General features: G+C 40.6%; 1 protein-coding gene and 1 non-coding gene across 2 annotated transcripts in view; one reads left to right on the top strand and one right to left on the bottom strand.

Annotated features, from left to right (window-relative positions):
• The window catches only part of GALNTL6 (polypeptide N-acetylgalactosaminyltransferase like 6), a 1,544,427-nt gene that overhangs the window by 1,246,922 nt on the left and 274,266 nt on the right, over positions 1-23,239 (bottom strand). The gene's annotated exons all lie outside the window — the stretch shown is intronic.
• On the top strand, positions 3,831-3,935 carry LOC129557697 (U6 spliceosomal RNA). The gene has a single exon (XR_008686288.2). It is a non-coding gene; the product is annotated as a U6 spliceosomal RNA (small nuclear RNA).

Genomic DNA, 23,239 nt, shown 5'->3' with positions numbered 1-23,239 from the left:
AAAGTAGGAAAAGAATTTGGATGGTGTACTGCTCATTGCATGTGGATATACAATCTAACACTTCAGGCAAAAGGTGAATGGGGAATTTTAACATTAAAGAACAGAGCTTATTTTTTCAGAGAACTATTACTGCATGCAATTCTCAGCCACATACTTAAAAATGCTTTCTGATGTGGAAGACAGTCCAAATAAAGACAACAAAAATGAAACAAAGTACAGAAAACCCGATCTCTAAGCAAGGCCAACAAAAATACACTTGTGCACCCCTGCAGGAACACAGAGGAACCATGGAGACCGGCAATTGCTCTGAAAAGAACACGCTAACATAGGGCTTTAAATAGTCTTTCCGGGTCAATCAATGACATCTATAATGACAAAGAAGCAAAAGAGTGTTGTCTAATTGCAATGCAGAGGTTTGCAATGTGCTTTTTTCAGAGGCATACACATTTAAAAAACAAAACAAACTGAACAGAAAAGAAAATGTGCAGCATATAAGAAAAAGCTGGAAGTAACTCAGTTTAGGGAGAAAAAATCTGCAATGTTTCACTTTAAATTGGGACATTGTTTAGTTAGAAAAAAATTCATTTATGGTTTCTTTGATTTCAGGAGGTTGATGGACATGTGTCTGACTCTTTGACACCATGGACTGTAGACCTCCAGGCTCCTCTGTCCATGCGATTCTCCAGGCAGTAATACGTAAGTGGGCTGCCAGTTTCCTCCTCCAGGGGATCTTCCGGACCCAGGGATTGAACATTGTCTCCCACAGCTCCTACATTGGCAGGTGGATTCTTTACCACTCCCGCAACCTGAGCGCCACCTTGGAAGCCCATACTATATGAAAGTAAATTAACAGATTATATTCAGAGGCTGCTCCTTCCTCCATGCCCCCTCCCACCACCACCCCCAAGAAAGTTGGAAAACTCATTCACGGAGGTGTTTGTCCTGTCGTAACCCACACACACTCAGCGGTCTGGTCCGCCCCTCACAAAGCTGGCACTAAGACAGATAAAAGGTCTTCAGAGCAGTGGGAAGCAGATGAAATTCTGGCTGGTGAGGAACGACTTAACTTACTCTGGTGCCAACAACTGTTAGGCAGTAATTTGGTTCCACATCGCTCCTAGTAATCGAATGCACTTTACAGAGCACCCTGCCAGAACCCACACAAACGGGAAGCGGGGGCGGAAATAACTGTTATTCAACTTATTAAATTTCACATCACTTCTCCCTGGTAGCAAAAGCAGCTGAAAGGAGATGAAGTGATGAGCTGTGATCGTGGGCCAGGAAGGGTTCTCCGGGGCTCTGTGCTAGTGGGAGTTGTCAGGAAACGAAACAACCCAGCCCAGGTTTGTATTTTTTGGGCTCTCTCTTCACATTATCAACCTCCTCCCGAAATCTAGTACACAGAGCCAAGTGACTTCAGTCATAGAAAAAATGTGGTCCTCTCCTGGAACCACGCTATTAAAATGAGTGGCACGGACCATAAAGAAGGCTGAGCACCAAAGAACTGATGCTTTTGAATTGTGGTGCTGGAGAAGACTCTTAAGAGTCCCAAAGCAGCCAATCCTAGAGGAAATCAACCATAAATGTTTATTGGAAGGACTGATGCTGAAGCTGAAGCTCCAATACTTTGGCCCCCTGATACGAAGAGCTGACTCATTGGAAAAGACCCTGATGCTGGGAAAGATTGAAGGCAGGAGGAGAAGGGGACGACAGAGGATGAGATGGTTGAATGGCATCATTGACCCAATGCACATGAGTTTGAGCAAGCTCCAGGAGATGGTGAAGGACAGGGAAGCCTGCCGCACTGCAGTCCACGGAGTCACAAAGAGCTGGACATAAATGAGTGACTGAATAACAACAAATGCTTTGTTGAAATGTATTTTCGAATCCTGACTTTAGGTAGACACAAAGGCTGGCCTTTGATTCATGGCCAGCCTTCTTTCATGGTATTTCTTTCCTTTTCAGAGACAAGACTTTTTACCAAGAGAGGAAATAAGTGTGTGAGTCTAGAGGCATGGCAGGGAGGAGATAAGGCTATCAGAAATGACAGCCATATAAAAATAAAAACACAACTAAAATTTAACCTATTTTTAAAAAAAGAACCTTAATTCTCTAAACCAGCCAGGATCCTATAAGACTTTCCCAGAATAGTGCATGTGTGCATGCTAAGTTGCTTCAGTCGTGCCAGACTCTTTGTGATCCCATGGACTATAGCCTGCCAGCCTCCTCTGTCCATGGGATTCTTCAGGCAAGAATACTGGAGTGGGTTACCATTTCCTCCTCCACTGGATCTTCCTGACCCAGGGATCAAACCTGTCCCTTGAATCTCCTGCATTGGCAGGTGGATTCTTTACCATCAGCACCACCTGGCAAGCCCTTCCAAGAACAGACCCCTCCCTTATCCACTGCCTGCCTTCTGTCTTTAGAAAAACTTTAGTCAAAGAATAAATTAAATCAGAGAAGTAAGAAAATGCATAAAAATGTAAAAAAAAAATCAAACAAGACAAAAGAATAATACTTTAACCACTAACCTAAGTTAAGAAACTTTAGTTCAGGAATTCCCTTGGTTGTTCAGTGGTTAAGACTTGGTGTTTTTAATGCTGGAGACCCAAAACATGGTCTGGGAACTAAAATCCCAAAAGCTTGGAGGAAAACAAAACAAAAAAAAACTTTAGCTCTTCCTCAAAGACTAATGGGGCTTCCCTGGTGGCTCAGATGGTAAAGCAGCTCCCTGCAGTGCAGGAGACTGGGGTTTGATCCCTGGGTCAGGTGGATCCCCTGGAGGAGGGCATGGCAACCCACTGCAATATTCTTGCCTGGAGAATCCCGTGGACAGAGGAGCCGGGCAGGCTACAGTCCATGGAGTTACAAAGAGTTGGACAAGACTGAGAGACTAACACTTTCACTTTCAAGAACTACAGATAATATTCTGAGCATGTCCTTTGAGCTGTTTGGCAGATACTGAAACCCCCACCAGGGCAAAGAAGTTAAATGTCTGCTGCCCACAAGCATGGAGACCCCAGACCAGTTGGAAGTAGAAGGTTGGTGATACTGCCTCCTAATTACCTCACCACCAGGCAATCAGAAGATGGTCCACGAGCTGACCATGCCCTGCTCCTTGAACATCATAAGGCTCCTCACTACCCCGTCCTGCGTGGGATGCACAGTCTTAAGGGCATTAACCTGCTGTGGCCCCCTTGGCCTGGCAAAGTAATAAAGCTATTTTGTTCTACTTCACCCAAAACTCTGTCTCCCAGATTTAATTTGGCATGGGTGTACAGACGCCAAATTTAAGAAACAGTTGGTGAATCAGAATTTTGTAATAAAATAGAGGGTAGGCTTTATGGAAAGACAGATCAGAGTCTGATTCATGTTTGGGCCATTTATGAGTGTGTGATATTAAGTAAATTGTTAAATTTCTTGTTTTTCACCTATAAAATCAGGATAAAAATATCAAATTCAGAAGTTGATGAATATTACATAACAGGCTTGGCAAGTGGTAGGGTCTAAAGAAATGGTGGCTCTCATTCATATTATGATTATTATTTACAATTAAGGCTGTTCAAGGTAAATTAGGTTGCAATCAAGAAGTCTGCAAATTTCGGTGTTTATTGCTTTCGAGGTGTTATCTCCTAAAGAAATCTAACTTAAAACCAAAGCATAGGGACTTTCCTGGGGGTCCAGTTGTTGAGACTTCATCTTCCAGTGCAGGGGGTCCGGGTTCAATGCTTAATCATGGAACTAAGATCACACATGCTTCATGGCCACAAGACCAAAACACAAGTTCAATAAAGATTTTAAAAATCATCCTCATCAAAAAACATGTTAGGTGCTTCCTTTAACAGCCATATACAAAAACTGGAATGATACAGAGAAGATTAGTCTGGCCCCTGCATAAGGATGGCATGCAAATTCACGAAGCGCTCCTTACACTCCTCAGGATGGGGGGACACATGGGCACCCATGGCTGATTCATGTCGATGTATGGCAAAAAAAACACCACAATATTGTAAAGTAACTAGCCTCCAATTGAAATAAATTAATTAATTAAAAAAAAATCTTAAACCACAGCATAGTTTGTTAGAGAATTTAGACTTTTATGAAACATTTAAGCAAAAGAAAATCTCCAAAAGTGACCCAGGGTAGTAAGAGGAAAGTGAAATTCCAACTTAATTCAAAATTAAATATCTAATAAAAACACACTTTTGGACTTTCTGTGAAGATATGTTCGCCTTTTACCAAGATTTCCAACCTGCCAAGCAGACTTCTACAGATTGCATGATCAAAACAAATGATTCTCTTTTATTTGACAAATAGAGGACATTGAGGGGATGGACAGGATTAAATCTCATCCTTGAGCAGGAAGGACGCTTGTAGCTCACCTCCCGTGTGGATTCAAGGCCATTGGGTCTCACCATGGGACCCAGGGCCTCCCCTGAACCAGTGTTTCCCCTGCCTGCTGTTTAAAAAAAAAAGTGTAAAGGATTATCTGCTTAGACTAAAAGGGAAAAGAAAGATAAAGCAAACAGACAGAACATGGTCTGACAATTTCTATTTTGGAAGCATTAACATTATTAATAGTGTTAATATTACAAATCATTTCTCCAAGAAATGAAGTTTTTCTTTTTTTCCTAATTATATGAATTTGTGAGTAAATAACGGATTTCAAACAGTTGTGGGTTCCAGTGAATCACTGTTTCCAGCATATTTGTATACAGTGTATGCCCCTCATGGCTAATATAGTAGAGTCATTGCTTTTCCCCCAGAATTCATACCAAATGCTTCTAGTGAAGAAGATGCACAGCAGTTAGCATCTGTGTTTCTCCTCAGAGCCCAAGTTTCACGGCACTAGTTTTTACTCACATAATAGAACAAGTTCTGCAAAAATTAACCTGAAGACCTTGAAAAGTTTTGTAAATAAGTCTGCTCTCTTGTATGTATCAGTAACTCATCCGAGAGTTCTGCAGACAAAATGTCATTTCCACGTGCAATTCAACAAAACAGGGCAACAAGCAGTGTGAAGACTGAGGTCTCAATGCTCAACTCAAATCGTGGGCAGTGCATTTGGAAGCCCTGACAGACACAAGAAACTCTTTTGTTGCTTCTATTTAAATCTGTCTCTATGTCTATCCTCAAAACATACCAGCCTTCTGATTCCAAAATACATAACTTTCATGTGTTTCTTTTAAAAATCTTTTGTCTCTCTAGAGAAATGTAATTCTCAAAGTCTTCATGAAGGTTCAAATAATATACAGTAGGCTGGAAAAGGATAAATCAAATTTATCCTTGAATTTTTCAAGTTATATGTAAGAATAGGGAAAAAAGAAATATAAGATAATGTGTACACATGTTCTTAGCATATTTCATTCACAAATATGCATTTATGAATTAATATTAATATTAATTAAGGAGAAGGGAAGACAGAGGATGAGACGATTGGATGGCATCACCAACTCAGTGGACTTGAGTTTGAGCAAACTCTGGGAGATAGTGAAGGACAAGGAAACCTGGTATGCTGCAGTCTATGGGGTCACAAAGAGTCGGATACCACTTAGTGATTAACAACAAGTACATATATCTATATATGTATTTATCTGCACAGGAATAATGAAATGCATTTTGTATTTATAGACTAGTTTCTGTCTTAAGTGTTTAACCATCTTCATTCCTTGAGGCTCAGCCATATTTTACTAATTCAGGTTTGGGATGGTCTTCATTGAGCACAAAGAAACACCTATTTTTTCATTTTTCTTTTTTTTTTCTGGAGAATTACCTCAATCTCCTTCGAAGAAAACATATGTTTATTTTATTTGGAACTGAGATTTTACAAATTCAGGAACACAGCTCTGTGCCCAGCAACTTTTTCCAAGACCAAACAGGACCGAAGTTCTCTCACCTGTCCTGTTAGGAGTATGCTCCTTCCTCCAGGACTCCTGGGTGCCTAGCCCCCTCCCTATTTCCATCTAACATGCTCTCGTCTGCTTTTCCATCCTGGGGAGATCACAGAACAGAATGACCAGAACATGGACCATGTCAATGACAGTTATGGCCACTCAGACTACTTCCTGGTGGTCTGACTTTTGCCTAGGGTGACAAATAAGCATCACAGTAGGAATAAAAATCACACCACATACACAACCTAAATGTAGTCTGAAACGTGTCATTTGTAACACATTCATATTTTATTTTTTAAAAATTTAGGATCATGACTTTTTTTTCAATTCCTGGAAATCATTTTGGTTGTTTTAAATCTCTTTAAAACTTATCATTTACACTTTAAATTGTTCAGTCTTGTTCTAGTTCTGCTCTCATTTGTGTGTCCATATCCCAAGTGTTCAAGTGATTCAAAACCTAGTTCTTCTCTTTCAAGTCACGTGTCTGTGTGCTATTGCGTGCTTAGTCGCTCAGTCATGTCTGACTCTTTGTGACCCCATGGACTGTAGCCTACCAGGCTCCTCTGTCCACGGGATTCTTCAGGCAAGAGTACTGCAGTGGGTTGGTTGCCATTTCCTTCTCTGGGGGATCTCCCGACCCAGGGATCAAACCCACATTTCCTGTGTCTCCTGCGCTGCATGCAGATTATTAACCACTGAGCCATTATGCACCCCCTTACAGCCATAGGACCCTTCTAAATAGACAGTTATCTTTCTCTGTGTCAGCGAGTGTAATATCCCTCCCACCCATCTGGGTTTCCTTGTGAGGTCAAGCACTCTGAGCAGATAACCGTCATTGGCGGAGAGGAAGCTGGTGTTTCCCTCAGTGACCCACTGTCCCTGGAGTTGGAAACTAGGGCCCCTCTACAGGGCATGTCCCAAACGCGCTCTGTTTCTGGAAGCCAGCAGAAGAGGTGGGTTTCCTCCATAACTGCCCCTCCTGTTCATCTTGAACCAGGGGGACATCCAGCTTCCCACAGTAAGTAAGCTGGAGCACTATCCCCACTTGGCACAGGAGCCTGTCTCCATGGATGACTGGTCTCCCTTCACGGCAACCCAGAAATCTGTTCACCTGCACACATTTTCCTAAATGGAGACACCTCTTTTCAAGACTCAGATTCTCGATCCTCTCTTAATTGCAAGAAAGATGTATCTCCTCTAGGAGGATTCTACTATAGCAGAAGTTTGTACATATTTCAATAAAAGATTGTTCAGTCTGGTGGCTGGGACATAAAAATCGTGGATTAGAAAGGAGAAAGAACCAGAAACAAATGCTCAGCACCATCTTCTAAATGTCCTCTTTTCCAAACTTAGAAACTTGAAAGAAATCTGAAAGGAGGAAGAGATATGAGATGTCCATGGAATCAGTAAACAATCATAATGGAACTACTTGATCCAAGAAATAATAAATGACTTCAAATAAACAGGATGACAGTGAGATAGCGCTAATTATGGGCAAAGAAGTAAAGCTCTTGCTATTGGTAAATTATATAAAACAACCTTGAAGAATAAACCAGAAAAGGGGAGTAGGATGAATATTAGATAAAACATATGTACACATGCCCATTCATCCATTCATGCATGCACACACAGACACACACATTACACATACACACACACATACCCCATGGAACAATATCCGTATAAGAAAAAAAATCAACCTGAAGATAAAATACAACCAAGATAACTGCAAAACTTCACTGAAATACATAAAAGAAAACTGAACAAAAGAACACACATATTTGGTAGCTGGATGGGAAATCAATTTTTCTCAAAATTGATCTATGTATTTAATTCAATCTCAATAGATTATTCAACATTATGTTTAGAAGGCGTGGGTATTAAGGTGTAAGTAGAAAAAAAAGATATTTTTTTAAAAAGAGATGTGGAAATGTTAGTTGCTCAGTCGTGTCTGACTCTTTTCAACCCCATGGACTGTAGCCCACCAAGCTCCTCTGTTCATGGGACACTTCAGGGCAACAGTACTGGAGTGGGTTGCCATTCCCTTATCCAGGGGATCTTCCTGACCCAGGGACCAAACCCAAGTCTCCTGCATTGCAGTCAGATTCTTTACCATATGAGTCACAAGGGAAGCAGTTAGAGAAAATATATAAGGTCAGATATTATAACAAGGAGTACTACCACATTAATGAAATCAGGTTGGTACTAATGCTGGATTAAAAACTTAAATGGGAAAAAAGTTACTTGAGAAGGGAGCAGTGTCCATATATGTGTGTGGTGCCCACATAATGCGAGATCTAACACAGATCCTCAATCAATGGAAGGATTTTGGCACAAAAAGCTAAATTCACATTCTCATCTCATGTCATTCTAGATGGATACAAAGTTGATTAAAAATACAATTAATAATACAATTCATATTTTAAAGTTAGTAAAGTAATAAAAGACAAAAGTTTACCTGGTTTTTCAAATTAAATATTTTTAAAAAACCAAGGGCTGAAAGAAAAATTGTAAAGAAGAAAAAAATTCACTTCAATTATTTTCATTGAAAAATCATAAAACTAAAATGTTATCAACTTGGGAGAAAACTTGCAACAAAGTAAAAATCATAATATAATCAATACAATATAGTATTATAATGATTTTTTATGCATGTTGATAAGAAAAATGCAAAAATAGTAAATCAAGTAAAGTATTTTAACAAACAAATCACTGAAGATAAAACGTGTCAAATAAATGTGTTGAAATTGTTTATTTATAATCTGACAACTATGCTTTAAAAACAACTTCTATATCCTGTTTTGCTTGCTTAATTAGTGTAGTGTTTAAAAACTGATAATATTTAGTTTCAGCAGTGTTACAAGTTGCTACGGGAAGTGAATATTTATATAAACTTTTTGGAAAATATTTTGTAATATATTGGGTCTTAAATATGTTCCTAAATTTTAATCCAAATACTTATACTTTCCATATGTACTCTAAGAAATGATCTACAATTGGGAAACATGTATTCATGGCAAGTATTTCAATAGGGAGTTATTTACAGCAGTAAAAATTGGTAAGAGCATAAATGGTTACCAAATTTAATATTGTAACTGATTATGATTCTTGCATATATGGAGTACCCTACAACTATTTAAATAATGTATGCAAGGCTTTTCCAGAAAAGAAAATTATGCTTTTGGCAAATGGTAAATGATTTTTGCATAATTCAATATAGTACATAAAATATAAGTTCAAGTATATAAACAACAGAAGGAGAAAAATGTTGTGAAAATGACTAAGGTTCACACTGTCTGCCTTTGAATGGAAGAATTTTAAGTTAATCTTTTTCATTATCAATGAAAGTTTTTTTAAGAAAAAATTATTTTGTTTATAGTCATCGTAACTCGGCAATGTGTCTACTGGACTGAGAGTGGTATTTCTCCAGTATTCCACTAGGGAGTATACTCTTGGCTGCTATGTATTTAATTGCAATACACTGACACCGTTTTTTGTTAGAGTCATTGCTGCGTTGAAGCATATCGTACATATTTTCCTCAAGCTGATTACCTCAGGATGGATGAGAATTCCATTTCAGATTCTCTTATGTTAAATCTACATCTCTGGGTCCGTCTGGAGAGCCAGAAGACCCCAGTCACATAGAACCTGCTGTCCTCAGCTGGTGAGCAGTATGACTGTACCCACCCTCTGGGGGGCTGTCCAGTCAGACCTGTCCTAGAAGAGTGAGGGAGAGGCAGTTCAAGAGAAGCACCTCGTCCCATTCGCCACGTCTAGTTGACTCCATGGACTCGGTTTGCTCTGTAGACCTGCCCATCTCGGACTTGGGGTTGTGTTGGAAGAAAAAGGTCTCAGCTGATTTCTAGCACAAACCAGTCTCCAATGGTGAGGTTTTTCAGATATCTCACAAGCTATTTCAAAACTCCATTTTACCTGCTATCTTTTTGTTAAGAAGTTCCAGTTACCTCAAGAACATTCTTGGGATCTAGAACGATGGTACTGATGAACCTATTTTCAGGCAGCAATGGAGATGCAGACAGAGAGGACAGACTTATGGACACAGTGGGGAAGGAGAGGGAGACGAATGTGGAGAGCGGCATCGAAACATATCATCACCACATGTGAAGAGCGAGCCAGTGGGCATTTGCTGTGTGGCGCAGGGAGTTCATACCCGGGCAGTGTGAAAACCTAGAGGGGTGGGATCGGTGGGAGGTGGGAGTGAGGCTCAAGGGGGAGGAACCATGTGTATGCCTGTGGCTGATTCATGGTGACGTGTGGCAGAAACCAGCACAATACTGTAAAGCAATTATCCTCCAGTTTAAAAACAAACAAACTCAAAGTGGAAAAAAAGAACATTCTTGGGTATAGGAGTAAGCAACAGTGATGTCTTAGGACAGCTAGTCAGTTCTAGAGTATAATATTCCTTCACCAGGACCAAACGTCCACCCTCCTCTGAATAGACCAGGCTGGAAACAGTCCCTCTCCTCCCTTCTCCCCGTGCCTGCAGCTTAGAGTGGATGGGGTTTGCCCTGAGAGCAGGTAGAAAGAAAGAAGGGAACATTTTCTGCTCCTATTTTTTGTTTCCCAAAGAGCCCCATAAGAGGGGTTATGGATTGCTGATCCAGTAGATAAGAAAGGGATATTTGTTTTCTGTTTGGATGGAGGTCCAGGATAACATAGTTGGTAAAGAAACTGCCTGCAATGCAGGATACCCCTATTCCATTCCCAGGTCAGGAAGATCTGCTGGAGAAGGGATAGGCTGCCCTACCCTACCCACTCCAGTATTCTTGGGCTTCTCTTGTAGCTCAGCTGGTAAAGAATCCGTCTGCAATGTGGGAGACCTGGGTTCGATCCCTGGGTTGGGACGATCCCCTGGAGAAGGGAAAGGTTACCCTCTCCAGTATTCTGGCCTGGAGAATTCCATGGACTGTATGGTCCATGGGGTACTAAAGAGTCGGACATGACTGAGTGACTTTCACTTACTCATTCCACGCCTACAGTTCCAAGTATCTAGACCCATACGGAGGAATGGGTTTCTGGAGGAATATCGAGGAACACTTTCCCTGGTGATTTCTATGGTAAAGTGTATGCCTGCAATGTGTGAGACCTGGGTCCAATCCCTTCTCCCCTGGAGAAGGAAATGGCAACCCACTCCAGTACTCTTGCCTGGAAAGTTCCATGGACAGAGGAGCCTGGTATGCTACAGTCCATGGGATCGCAAAGAGTTGGACAGACTGAGCAACTTCACTTACTAACTTATACAGAGGAAAGATGACAAGCAGGTCTTGGCATTCCCTTGAAAGTGTTTGTCACTCAGTCATGTCTGATTCTTTTGTGACCTCATGGACTGTAGCCTGCCAGGTTCCTCTGTCCACGGATTCCCCAGGCAAGAATCTGGAGTGGGTTATTATTCCCTTCTCCAGAGGATTTTCCCAATCCAGGAATCAAACCCCAGTCTCCTGCATTGCAGGCAGATTCTTTACTGAGTCACCAGGGAAGCTGGGAATTCCCTTGGACCCTGATATAAAGCCAAATTAATTCTGTAAGAGTTTGTTATACGTCCTCTTCAACTATGAGTTGAAAGAATTCATTCTCCTATGAATGCTGAAGAGTACAATGCCCTATAGTATAATGTTTGAAGGCAATAACAGAAGGAACAAGGGCCTTGGATCATTAAAAGAAAGAAAAATGGAAGGAAGGGAGGAAGGAAGTTATACTACTTGTTTTAAAATTCAGCAGTTGACCAATATGAATATATCAAAAATGATTATTTTAGTTTTTTTAATTTTTTTACCATTTTATCTGGTTAATTTTGCATGTTTAATTTATCTAAACCAAATAGGTAAAAAGTAGAAAGTGCCACTTAAATTACCTAAACTCTCTACTCCTTTGTTTAAAATTCTATTATAAAAACAGGTGTTTGTTTATTTATTTATTCAAATTTATTTTAATTGGAGGCTAATTACTTTACAATATTGTATTGGTTTTGCCGTACATTGGCATGAATCTGCCCCGGGTGTACGTGTGTTCCCAGTCTTGAGCCCCCCTCCCACCTCCCTCCCCAGCCCATCCCTCTGGGTCATCCCAGTGCACCAGCCCCGAGCATCCGGTATCATGCATTGAACCTGGACTGGCGATTCATTTCACATATGATAATATACATGTTTCAGTGCCATTCCCCCAAATCATCCCACCCTCACCCTCTCCCACAGAGTCCCAAAGACTGTTCTATATTTCTGTGTCTCTTTTGCTGTCTCGTATACAGGGTTATTGTTACCATCTTTCTAAATACCATATATATGCGTTAGTATACTGTATTGGTATTTTTCTTTCTGGCTTACTTCACTCTGTATAATAGGCTCTAGTTTCATCCACCTCATTAACTGTTTAAAATGTATTCTTTTTAATTGCTGAGTAATACTCCATTGTGTATATGTACCAAAGCTTTCTTATCCATTTGTCTGCAGATGGACATCTAGGTTGCTTCCATGTGCTGGCTATTATAAACACTGCTGCAATGAACGTTGGAGTACATGTGTCTCTTTCAATTCTGGTTTCCTTGGTGTTATGCCCAGGAGTGGGACTGCTGGGTCATATGGCAGTTCTATTTCCAGTTTTTTAAGGAATCTCCACACTGTTCTCCAGGAGAAGGCAAGGGCAAGCCACTCCAGTACTCTTGCCTAGAAAATCCCATGGATGGAGGAGCCTGGTAGGCTGCAGTCCGTGGGGTCGCTAAGGGTCGGACACAACTGAGCGACTTCACTTTCACTTTTCACTTTCACACATAGGAGAAGGAAATGGCAACCCACTCCAGTGTTCTTGCCTGGAGAATCCCAGGGACGGGGGAGCCTGTGGGCTTCCGTCTATGGGGTCACATAGAGTCGGATACGACTGAAGTGACTTAGTAGCAGCAGTTTGCATTCCCACCAACAGTGTAAGAGGGTTCCCTTTTCTCCACACCCTCTCCAGCATTTATTGAAAATCATTCTAATCTCTTAAGCTATTGCAATACACTGAAGTTACCAGCATCAGATATTAACTATACTCTCCATGGAAAATATCAAATATATCTGTCAGATTTATCATGAAGTAGCTCTAAACATGTTACATGCCAGCAATAAAAAGAAACTTCTACTAAACTCAAGAAGTCCAACTTTAAATATTTATAAAAATATATGATTTATTTTTCCTCAGATTTTCCAATAACCTTAGAACTTTATTATTAATTTGCATTTTTTGTATAGATGTACCCATTTTTTATACAGATATACATTTATTTCTAAATCTCATTCTTTTTGATCACATTCACTTTTATTTGGCTCATGGATACATTTTATTTATTTTGAAGACTGAAAGAATTTCAAAGGTAAAACTGAAGGAAAATATTGACTCTGTTTTAGGATATCTATAGCCATGGAAAATGACCTTTGCATGTGCTTGAGCTCAGGGACACACACACACAGACACGCACGCACACAGACACAGACACGCACACACACAGACACATACACTCACACGCACACACAGTCCATTAGTTTACTCTGGCTGAAGCACCTGGCATGTTTCATCAGCAGCCACATAATTCTCTCCCAATTGTTAAGGGGCTGTTTCTATATTAAAGCAATGCTTGGCTCGCAGTGGGGTAAATGCTGAGGGCCTTCGAGGTCCCTTGAGTCAAGAACACACATCTCTGTCTTTTTCTGCCGTGGCCTAGAAAAGACTTTCTTCCAGGCATAGCTCAGTGCTGCCCACACCACAGGCACTAGAGGAAGCCGCTCTCAAGAGGAAGGCTGCCTCCAGCCTGGCCTTAATTGTTTCACCTTGGGCCCATGCCCACGTGTCTGATGTCTGTGTATTTAAGTTGACTACAATGACTCCTGGTAGCTGGTCTGCTGATTCCCTGTATTAACGTTTTAAAATGCACCCTATTTGGTTTCTGAAAGGTCTTCCCAAAGCTTTTCACATAAAACAGGGTTTGGAAAATGTCAAATGCCCATCATGAAGATTTGGTTTCCAGATTCAAATTCTAGGTGTGAATGAATGTATTTAGGCTGGTCATGAAAATTGTAGACTTGAGTTCATTATCTTCTAAAGTAGCTTGACTTTACCTTTTATTTTTTTATCCTATTCGCGTGTCCTTGCATCAAGAATCATGAATTTCAAATGCCCTTTAAGAAATGCTGTGAGGCTGTTTCCACTGTGTATTCTGGTACCCCATTCCCCTCTCTGAATATTCAGGTGGCAGCAATAACTTGAAACAAGCTTTGTTTTCAAGGGAAAGGGTAGGTATAGCTTGGGCTTCCCAGGTGGCGCTAATGATAAAGAGCCCGCCTGCCAATGCAGGAGACGCAAGAGAGGTAGGTTCAATCCCTGGGTCAGGAAGACCCCCTGGAAGAGAACATGGCAACACACTCCAGTATTCTTGCCTGGAGAATCCCATGGACAGAGGAGCCTGGCGGGCTACAGTCCACGGGGTCACAAAGAGTGGGACACGACAAAAGTGACTTAGCATGCATGCAGGTATAGCCTGGATTATTAACAAAAAAAGTGACACACAAATTTGCGTATGTAAAGTGTGTGTGTGTGTGTGTGTGTGTGTTTTAGCAGAGACAACTGCATGGTAAAACATTTTGAAAAATAAAAAAGATTTTCTGAAAACACTAAGTTTGCTTTTAAACATGAAGGGATAAAGAGCTACAAGAAGCCCACAGAACAGATTCTAAACCCAAGGTGCAGAAGAACTCCCTTGCCTCTCCCAGGTAAAAGTGACCACAGAGATGATGGCAGAGTTTGAGATCCTGGTGTCCTAACCCTTCAGCAGGCCCGCCTAGGGATAGCCACCATTTATCATCACACCATCACTGCTGCTGTGTGCTTTCTGTGGGGCATCTGGTAAACCAGCTCACCATGGTGAGTTTTTCCACCTGGCACTCACCCCTCAGGTCGACTAGCTCTCTTTCTGATCTTCTGCTCCCCACTGGCCGTGAACAGGTTCGGGTGGACAAGCATATGTGAAACACTGGGCTCCTATCAGCCATGTTAAGTTGTTCATTAGTCTTTAAGGATGTGCTCAATGCCCACCTGTAAAGAAGCTCAGTCTCCCCTGAGCTCTTCCCAAAGAAGTGAGGCATGTGTCCTGTATTCTGGTTAGGGGCTTTAACCAAACTAAGCAACACAAAAACCTGCAATATTGGCTCAATCTCCATGACTGGGACCTGAGGTCAGGGTTGCGGGCCACTGAAGCAGTGCTTCTCAAACAATACATGATGTCTCAGGTTTTTTTTTGTTGTTTTCTGAAGTCCAAGCTGATATAGATAGATGTGCTTATAAGGTAAAAATGAGATGTTAGTGATAGAAAATAAAGAGCTGTTTACGTCTCATGGGTGCTTGCAGAAGCCTCAGGTCACCACAGTAACCTATGCTACAAGGTTGGTAGAGAAATGCTGGCAGTGTGTGCCCAAACATCCTGGAGTTCCAGAGCCTGAGATGCTGACTTCTGTCTTCACCCTTTGCCCAAGGTCTTTTTCTGCTCCATCAGCTCCTCGAGTGACAGAGAATGGAAGCTGCCCTTGCCTTTGCCAGGTAATCTCAACACAAGGTAGGTGGAAGTCAATGCATTGTAAATCCCCCTCCCTTACAACCAGGAGAAAACATCTCAGGTAGACTGCTACGAATCCCCAGAGTTGCCCCTCTTGCACTGCTGGTGGGAATGAAAATTGGGGCAGCTACTATGGAGAACAGTATGGAGTTTCCTTAAAAAACTGAAAATAGAGTTTTTATACCATATAATCCAACAATCTCACTCCTGGGCATGTATCCAGACAAAACTATCACTGGAAAAAAATACATGCACCCCAACGTTCATAGCAGCACTATCAACAATAGCCAAGGTATGGGAGCAACCTAGATGTCCATCGGCAGATGAATGGATAAGAAGATGTGGTACATATAAATGAGATATTTTTCAGTCACTAAGTCATATCTGACTCTTTGCAACCCCATGGACTGCAGCACACCAGGATTCCCTGTCCTTCACTATCTCCTTGAGTTTGCTCAAAGTCATGTCCATCGAATTGGTGATGTCATTCAACCATCTCAGCCTCTGTTTCCCCCTTCTCCCCCTGCCCTCAATCTCTGCCAGCATCAGGGTACTTTCTACTAAGTCAGCTCTTCACATCAGGTGGCCAAAGTATTTTACTCAACCATAAAAAGGAATGAAAGAGTGCCATTATAGCAACGTGGATGAACCTCAAGATTATCATAAGTTCAGTAATGAAGAAAGAGAAAGGCAAACACCATACGATATTACTTCTATGAGGAATCTAAAGTATGACACAAATGAACTTATCTACAAAACCGAAACAGACTCATAGACACAAAGAACAGACTTGTGGCTGCCAAGACGGGGAGGCATGAAGAGAGAAGGATTGGGAACTTGCGGTTAGCGGATGAAAGCTATCATTTATAGGGTGGATAAACAAGTTCCTACTATATAGCACAGGGAACTATATTCAATATCCTGTAATAAATGATTATGGAAAATAATATGAAAAAGAATACATGTGTTTGTATAACCAAATTACATTACTGTACACTGGAAACTAATACAACATTTAAAATCAACTCTATATTGACTTAAGGAAAGAAAAAGCTGAAACAAATGCCCAGGTTTCCTCAGGCAGAAATAAACTCATGGCGGGTGTCAGTGGCCTGGCTTAATACTCTTGTTTTCTACTTGGGGTATTTCTTTCCTGCCTTATTTCCTCATGGTTCTCCTGCTATTACCAGGGTTCCTTTTCCAGATAAATTATTCATGTTTGTGTCTTCCCCTCAGGGACTGATTCTCAGGAAACAAAACCTAAGATAACAATGCTAAATGTCAGCCTTCCATGGAGAGGCGTAAAGGTAAGAATGGAGAGAAATCTACATTTGACTGAGAACTGACCCAATGGAGCCTGCATTTTTAATTGAAAATATCTGCTATCTTGATTTAAAAGATGATATTTCTCCAGTGTTGAAAGGAAAGGTGGTTTTGAGAACCTGAGAAAAATAAAATTCCATCTTTCCATCCATGAGTTGCATAGCTAGGGCATACTTCTATAGACCATTCTATGATTGTATGGTTTGTTACTGATAAATTAAGCTTCATATTTCATAATTTAAATACAAATATCTAAGACAGACAAATGAAAACAAAAATGGGAAGGAACTGACAATTGCCTTCTGCACCACGGACAAAGAAGGATAGTCTAGTAGCACAAGGGCAGGGCCTTCATGGAGGTGAGGAACGGAAAACTTCCTTCTGTTTGCCCTTTGCTTGCTTGTCTTCCTGCTGTACGGCGTATGCAGAGAAAGAATGCAACAAAGGGAAAAGTTAACTGAACATTTTATGAATCTTTTGTTAAAAAAGATAAAATAAAATCTGGTTTTGCAAAGCCCCAGTATTTTAAAATCAAATTTGGCTCAAAAAGAAATACGTAATGTATGGTTATACATATACGTCAAAATCACCCAAAAGTACTTTAGCATTTACAGAAAGGTAGAAAAGATGAGCTCCAAAATAATCACTGCAAAGCCTACGATGCCTTTTTTTGTCCACAAGGAACACTCCCATCTCTTTAAGATAAAATTATGCTACTTCCAGAGCGGGTACCATGTCAGTGGAAACAACTCTATCAGGCTTCCTAATATAAACGATAATTCTAGGCTTTATAGCTTGGCTCTTTCAAAGTAAAGTATGTTGGGCAGAGACTAAGCATACAAATTGCCAGCCAAAATACATTAAATCTGGTCGAGCTGTCCTTTTCTGGAGAATGCAAATTGGAGCTTTCTGCTTTGCATGCTGTTAGCGTTTGGCATTGACCTGCAAAAATGCCTTCTCGAATTGTGACCAAAAAAAAAAAAAAAAGAAAATTTTAAGTGGTAAATTTGGAAACAGATTGACTATTATTTCAGAATGTACACATTATAAGTAGGTACCCTTAGGAAGGACTTTCAGTTCATGAAAGAATATATTATATGACACATATAACACATGGACTTCAGCCTTATGGGAGGAGGTCCTTTGAGGGTGTTTTTCTAATTAGAGCATATGAAGGAATCACTGGCTCATGATTGCTGTCTCCTGGAGTGACTGGGGGAAATGACTTATTTACCAGATGGCTCTTGTACCTGAACCAAGCGGGACCCTGGGAGCCTCCTGGGCATGGAAGCCTTTTTATGTCCCCTGTTTCTTTCTTACTCTCTTCCTTTTTTTGAATTTACTTTTTAGTAATTTTTATTGGAGTATTTTTGCTTTACAGTGCTATATTAGTTTCTGCTATAAAGCGAAGTGAATCAGTCTCATGCATATATATATATATATTTATATCATGCATGTATCATAAATATGCATGAGACTGCATGAGTCTCATGCATATATATATTTGTGTGTATATATGTGTGTATATATATATATATAAGACTGATTCACTTTGCTTTACAGCAGAAACTAATATAATCTCTCTCTCTCTATATATATATATATATATATGTATAAATCACTTCTTTTTTAATTTCCTTCCCATTTAGGTCACCACAGAGCATTGAGCAGAGTTCCCTGTGCTATGTAGTAGAATCTCATTCGTTATCTATTTTATACATAGTAGAGAATCCCAGGGATGGGCGAGCCTGGCGGGCTGTCGTCTATAGGGTAGCACAGTCGGACACAACTGAAGCGAATTAGCAGCAGCAGTAGTGTATGTATGTCAATCTCAGTCTCCCAGTTCATCCACCCCCTCCCTCCTTGTTATCCATACATCCATTCTCTAAGTCTGAGTCTGTTTCTGCTTTGCAAATAAGTTCATCTGTATCACTTTTCTAGATTTCACATATAAGCGATACTATATGATTTTTGTTTTTATCTTTCTGACTTACTTCCCTCTCCAGAAATCTCACTACTGGGCAAATATATTTCAAAAACATACATGAATCCCAGTGCTTGCTTTGCTTCAGAGATCCAGGAATAGAATAAACAACTCATGCTGAAAGAGTTCTGACTGAACCTATTATCAAATTTATGTTGTGTCTTCGGTTTTCTTCCACCTACAAATCCTTTTCCAAAGGCTCGCAGAAGCTGATCGCCTCATTCTTTTTTTCTTTTGCTCTGTGGCATCCTGATGGAAGGGCTTCCCAGGAGGTTTGGTGGTAAACAATCCACCTGCCAAGGCAGGACACAGATGTAGGAGACTCAGTTTCGATCCTTAGGTTGGGAAGATCCCCTGGAGAAGAAAATGGCAACCCACTCCACTCTTCTTGCCTGGAAAATTCCAAGGACAAAGGAGCCTGACAGGCTACAGTCCATGGGGTCACGAAGAATCGGACACCCCTTGTGAGCTGAGCACACATGCACATAACATGATGGGATGTTAAAGTAACAGGATGCTATTCGAACGCTGTGGTCAATGGGCCTAAGTACAAAGGCCAGTTGTTAACTCAGATTCTTCAGAACTACATCAAGACTTGTGGGTCACTCATCTTTCCACAATATTTACTGAGTTTCTTTTGTGTGCCAGGCCCTGTGGACATAAGAGAAAGACTAAGAAGGTCCCTGCCTTTGTGGATTGGAGAAGGCAATGGCAACCCACTCCAGTATTCTTGCCTGGAAAATCACATGGACGGAGGAGCCTGGCGGGCTGCCATCTATGGGGTCGCACAGAGTCAGACACGACTGAAGCGACTTAGCAGCAGCAGCAGCAGCAGCCTTTGTGGAGCTGATACAAGGAGTATACAATTTAATTAGTAACACTCCTGTTGTGTTGTCAGACACCTCAGAGACCTGAAGAACAATTTAGGAGAATATAAATTGGTAAACTCAAGTGGAAAAATGTTTGGCTCATCCTTGCCTCACTTTAAAATGTATTTTAATAGAACATATATGTAATGTAATTTAGAAAAATAAACATTTCGCCTGTTTTTGTACAATTTATTAACTGCAGAAAAATGTTTTCTAAGTTGACTATGGGTCCTTCACTGATTGGTTTTTGTTGATCAGCATAATATGTCCTCCAATAAAAAATTACCTTTACTTTGTCCTTCTGTTAACATCATATTTGGGAACTTCATGATAAATCTGCTTTTCCGCCAGGTAATAATGATGTCGGCAGCTAAAGATCAATAAACATGAAAAGTAATGACCTCTAACAATTTACTTTTATTAGATCTGCAGAGAGTTTTGATATCATTTACGCTGCAACTCAGTCTCCAATTTTATTTCATTTCACTTTTTTTTAACACTACCTTGTTTTTTCTCAGGTAGAAAAGAAAGAGGAAAGTGAGACAAAATTCAGGCAATGCATCATTTTGACACCTCTGTTTTTTGGTCAGTGGCGTGCAGTGTGCTATTTCTGATATAATAAATGTTTACAGTGCTTCTGGTTTAATGAATGCCCTGGGCCCTGGGACTTGTCTGTGTATTTCCTTGGCATATTTCTTGAGTGAGAAAGAGATGGTGTTGTCTGTTTAAACTAATCGAAAGGAAAGCTGAATGGAAGAATTAGATTCAGGAGCAGTTTCCTGAATACATCTCTCCCAGAAAATCGATACCGAACCACAGGGAGTGTGGCCATGCAGGATGGCAGTGTTGGGGTCCATCAATTAATGCAGAAGAAGAGAGCAGGAGAATTTGAAGACAAAGAGTTTTCATTTGGAGTTTGTGATGGTCACTGCATCAATAACCAATATTTTTCTTTTAGTTTGCGAGAACCAAATAAGCATTTCCTCAAAGAGAATCTGATAACATAGCATCTTATCCTCTACCGACCCTATGAAATGGGCTCAGAAAAATGGCAAGATTGGTGAAATAAATGTATAGCAAAAAAAAATACAGGATGAGGATAAACCAACCAGAGTGACATTCTTTATAACAATTTAAAAAAATGAACTGTGAATCTAGAGAGTGTCTCTATGGCTAATTCCATTGTGAGGAGATTGTAGGCACACTTTTGTCTTAAATTCTTTCTTCCATGTTCTGTGTACACTTAGGGAGGCTGTGATTTGTTGAGACAGATGGCATGCCTGGGTCCTGAGTTCCACATAACTGTTCCTCCTTTATTTTAATATCCATGAGCAGTGAAAGTAGGAGTTTTCTGTTGACACACTAAGCAAACACAGCAATGGAATCTGAATGAAAAGACCACGGATGCAGCCAATCCTGCAAACCACTGATACCCTAACATCTTCCAGGTTGAATCCCCACACAGCCAGTGCTTGCTGCTGTGGTTGTTCAGTGACTGAGTCATGTCCAACTCTTTGTGACCCCATGGACTACAGCACACCAGGCTTCCCTGCCATTCACTATGTCCAGGTGTTTGCTCAAACTCATGTTCATTGAGTTGGTGATGCCATCCAATCATCTCATTCTCTACCACCGCTTTTTTTTCCTAAATTCAATCTTTCCCAGCATCAAGGTCTTTCCAACGAGTTGGCTCTTTGCATCAGGTGGCCAAAGTATTGGAGCCTCAGCTTCACACCAGTCCTTCCAATGAATATTCAGGGTTGATTTCCTCTAGGATTGACCAGCTTGATCTCCTTGCAGTCCAAGGGACACTCAGGAGTCTTCTCCAGCACCACAATTTGAAAGCATCAGTTCTTCAGTGCTCAACCTTTTTAATGAAACATATAGGATCTCACAAAAACAAGTAACTAATTCTTCATAAAAATTCTGAACAATCTGTATGTGTTTCATAGATGGGAGAATACTTTCTCAAGTCAAAAGTGTTCAGTTCAGTTCAGTTCAGTCACTCAGTCATGTCCGACTCTCCGCGACCCCATGAATCACAACATGCCAGGCCTCCCTGTCCATCACCAACTCCCGGAGTACACTCAAACTCATGTCCACAGAGACGGTGATGCCATCCAGCCATCTCATTCTCCGTCGTCCCCTTCTCCTCCCGCCCCCAACCTTTCCCAGCATCAGAGTCTTTTCCAGTGAGTCAACTCGTCGCATGAGGTGGCCAAAGTATTGCAGTTTCAGCTTTAGCATCAGTCCCTCCAATGAACATCCAGGATTGATCTTCCTTAGAATGGACTGGTTGGATCTCCTTGCAGTATAAGGGACTCTCAAGAGTCTTCTCCAACACCACAGTTCAAAAGCATCGATTCTTCGGCGATCAGCCTTCTTCACAGTCCAACTCTCACATCCATACATGACCACGGGAAAAACCATTGCCTTGACTAGACGGACCTTGGTTGGCAAAGTAATGTCTCTGCTTTTTAATACACTATCAAGGTTGGTCATAACTTTCCTTCCAAGGAGCAAGCGTCTTTTAATTTCATGGCTGCAATCAGCATCTGCAGTGATTTTGGAGCCCCAAAAAAAAAGTCAAAAGTGTACCTTAAACCAAAAGTACATTTCATCATTAAAACGAAGGGTCATTCTTATTACACAGAATAAGGACATCACATTAAAGCCATAGCTATGAATTCTTTGCAAAATGTTCTCAGAAATTCAAACATTGACCAAATCCCTCTTTGTTGAAACATTTTCTCAGAATTTCAGGACCTCTAAGCTGGGTGTTCATTGGAAGGACTGATGCTAAAACTGAAACTACTTTGGCCACCTCATGCGAAGAGTTGACTCACTGGAAAAGACTCTGATGCTGGGAAAGATTGAAGGCAGGAGGAGAATGGGATGACAGAGGATGAGACGGTTGGATGGCACCACTGACTCAATGGATATGAGTTTGCATAATCTCTGGGATTTGGTGATGGACAGGGAGTCCTGGCGTGCTGCAGTCCATGGGATTGCAGAGTCAGACACGACTGAGCAACTGAACTGAACTGAACTGAACTGAGGAGAGTTTAAAGGATAGCTCTGTTCCACAAAGGGAATTTAAAATTTTTTTGATCAATAAACATTGATGTGTACCTGCTGGGTGATATTATGTAGAAGGAATACTTTTATAGATCTTGGCACTCTATCTATGTGAAATAAACTTACCTAATTCCTCAGCTTGAATAGAATTTTCAAAGTCAGACAAACAAATTTTGTTAGATATGGCTTATTATTTGAAGTTATCAGCATTTCAGAGGCAACTATCTGAGTTTGGAATTTTTAAAACACTATTAAAAAGGTTTAATAAATCTAAAGATTCTAAAGAATCAATTATCTTAAAAAAAGCCAAAATTAATCTCATCTCTTTCTCATTATTATTATACAATTTTAATACTTCTTAGAAATTATAAGCATAAAATTAGAAGAAAATTCCTTGGAGTATTAGAACAATAAAATGTTTATAAAACTTTGGGTTTTAAAGAGTAATTAATGATGCAAAGCAAAAGATATGAGATTTTCAAAAGAAATTTCA

The sequence above is a fragment of the Moschus berezovskii genome, chromosome 7 (genome assembly GCF_049115385.1).
Source record: "Moschus berezovskii isolate FMDL1 chromosome 7, NW_MosBer_1.0, whole genome shotgun sequence".
Classification (NCBI taxonomy): domain Eukaryota; kingdom Metazoa; phylum Chordata; class Mammalia; order Artiodactyla; family Moschidae; genus Moschus; species Moschus berezovskii.
This window is presented reverse-complemented; position numbering and strand designations above follow the sequence as displayed.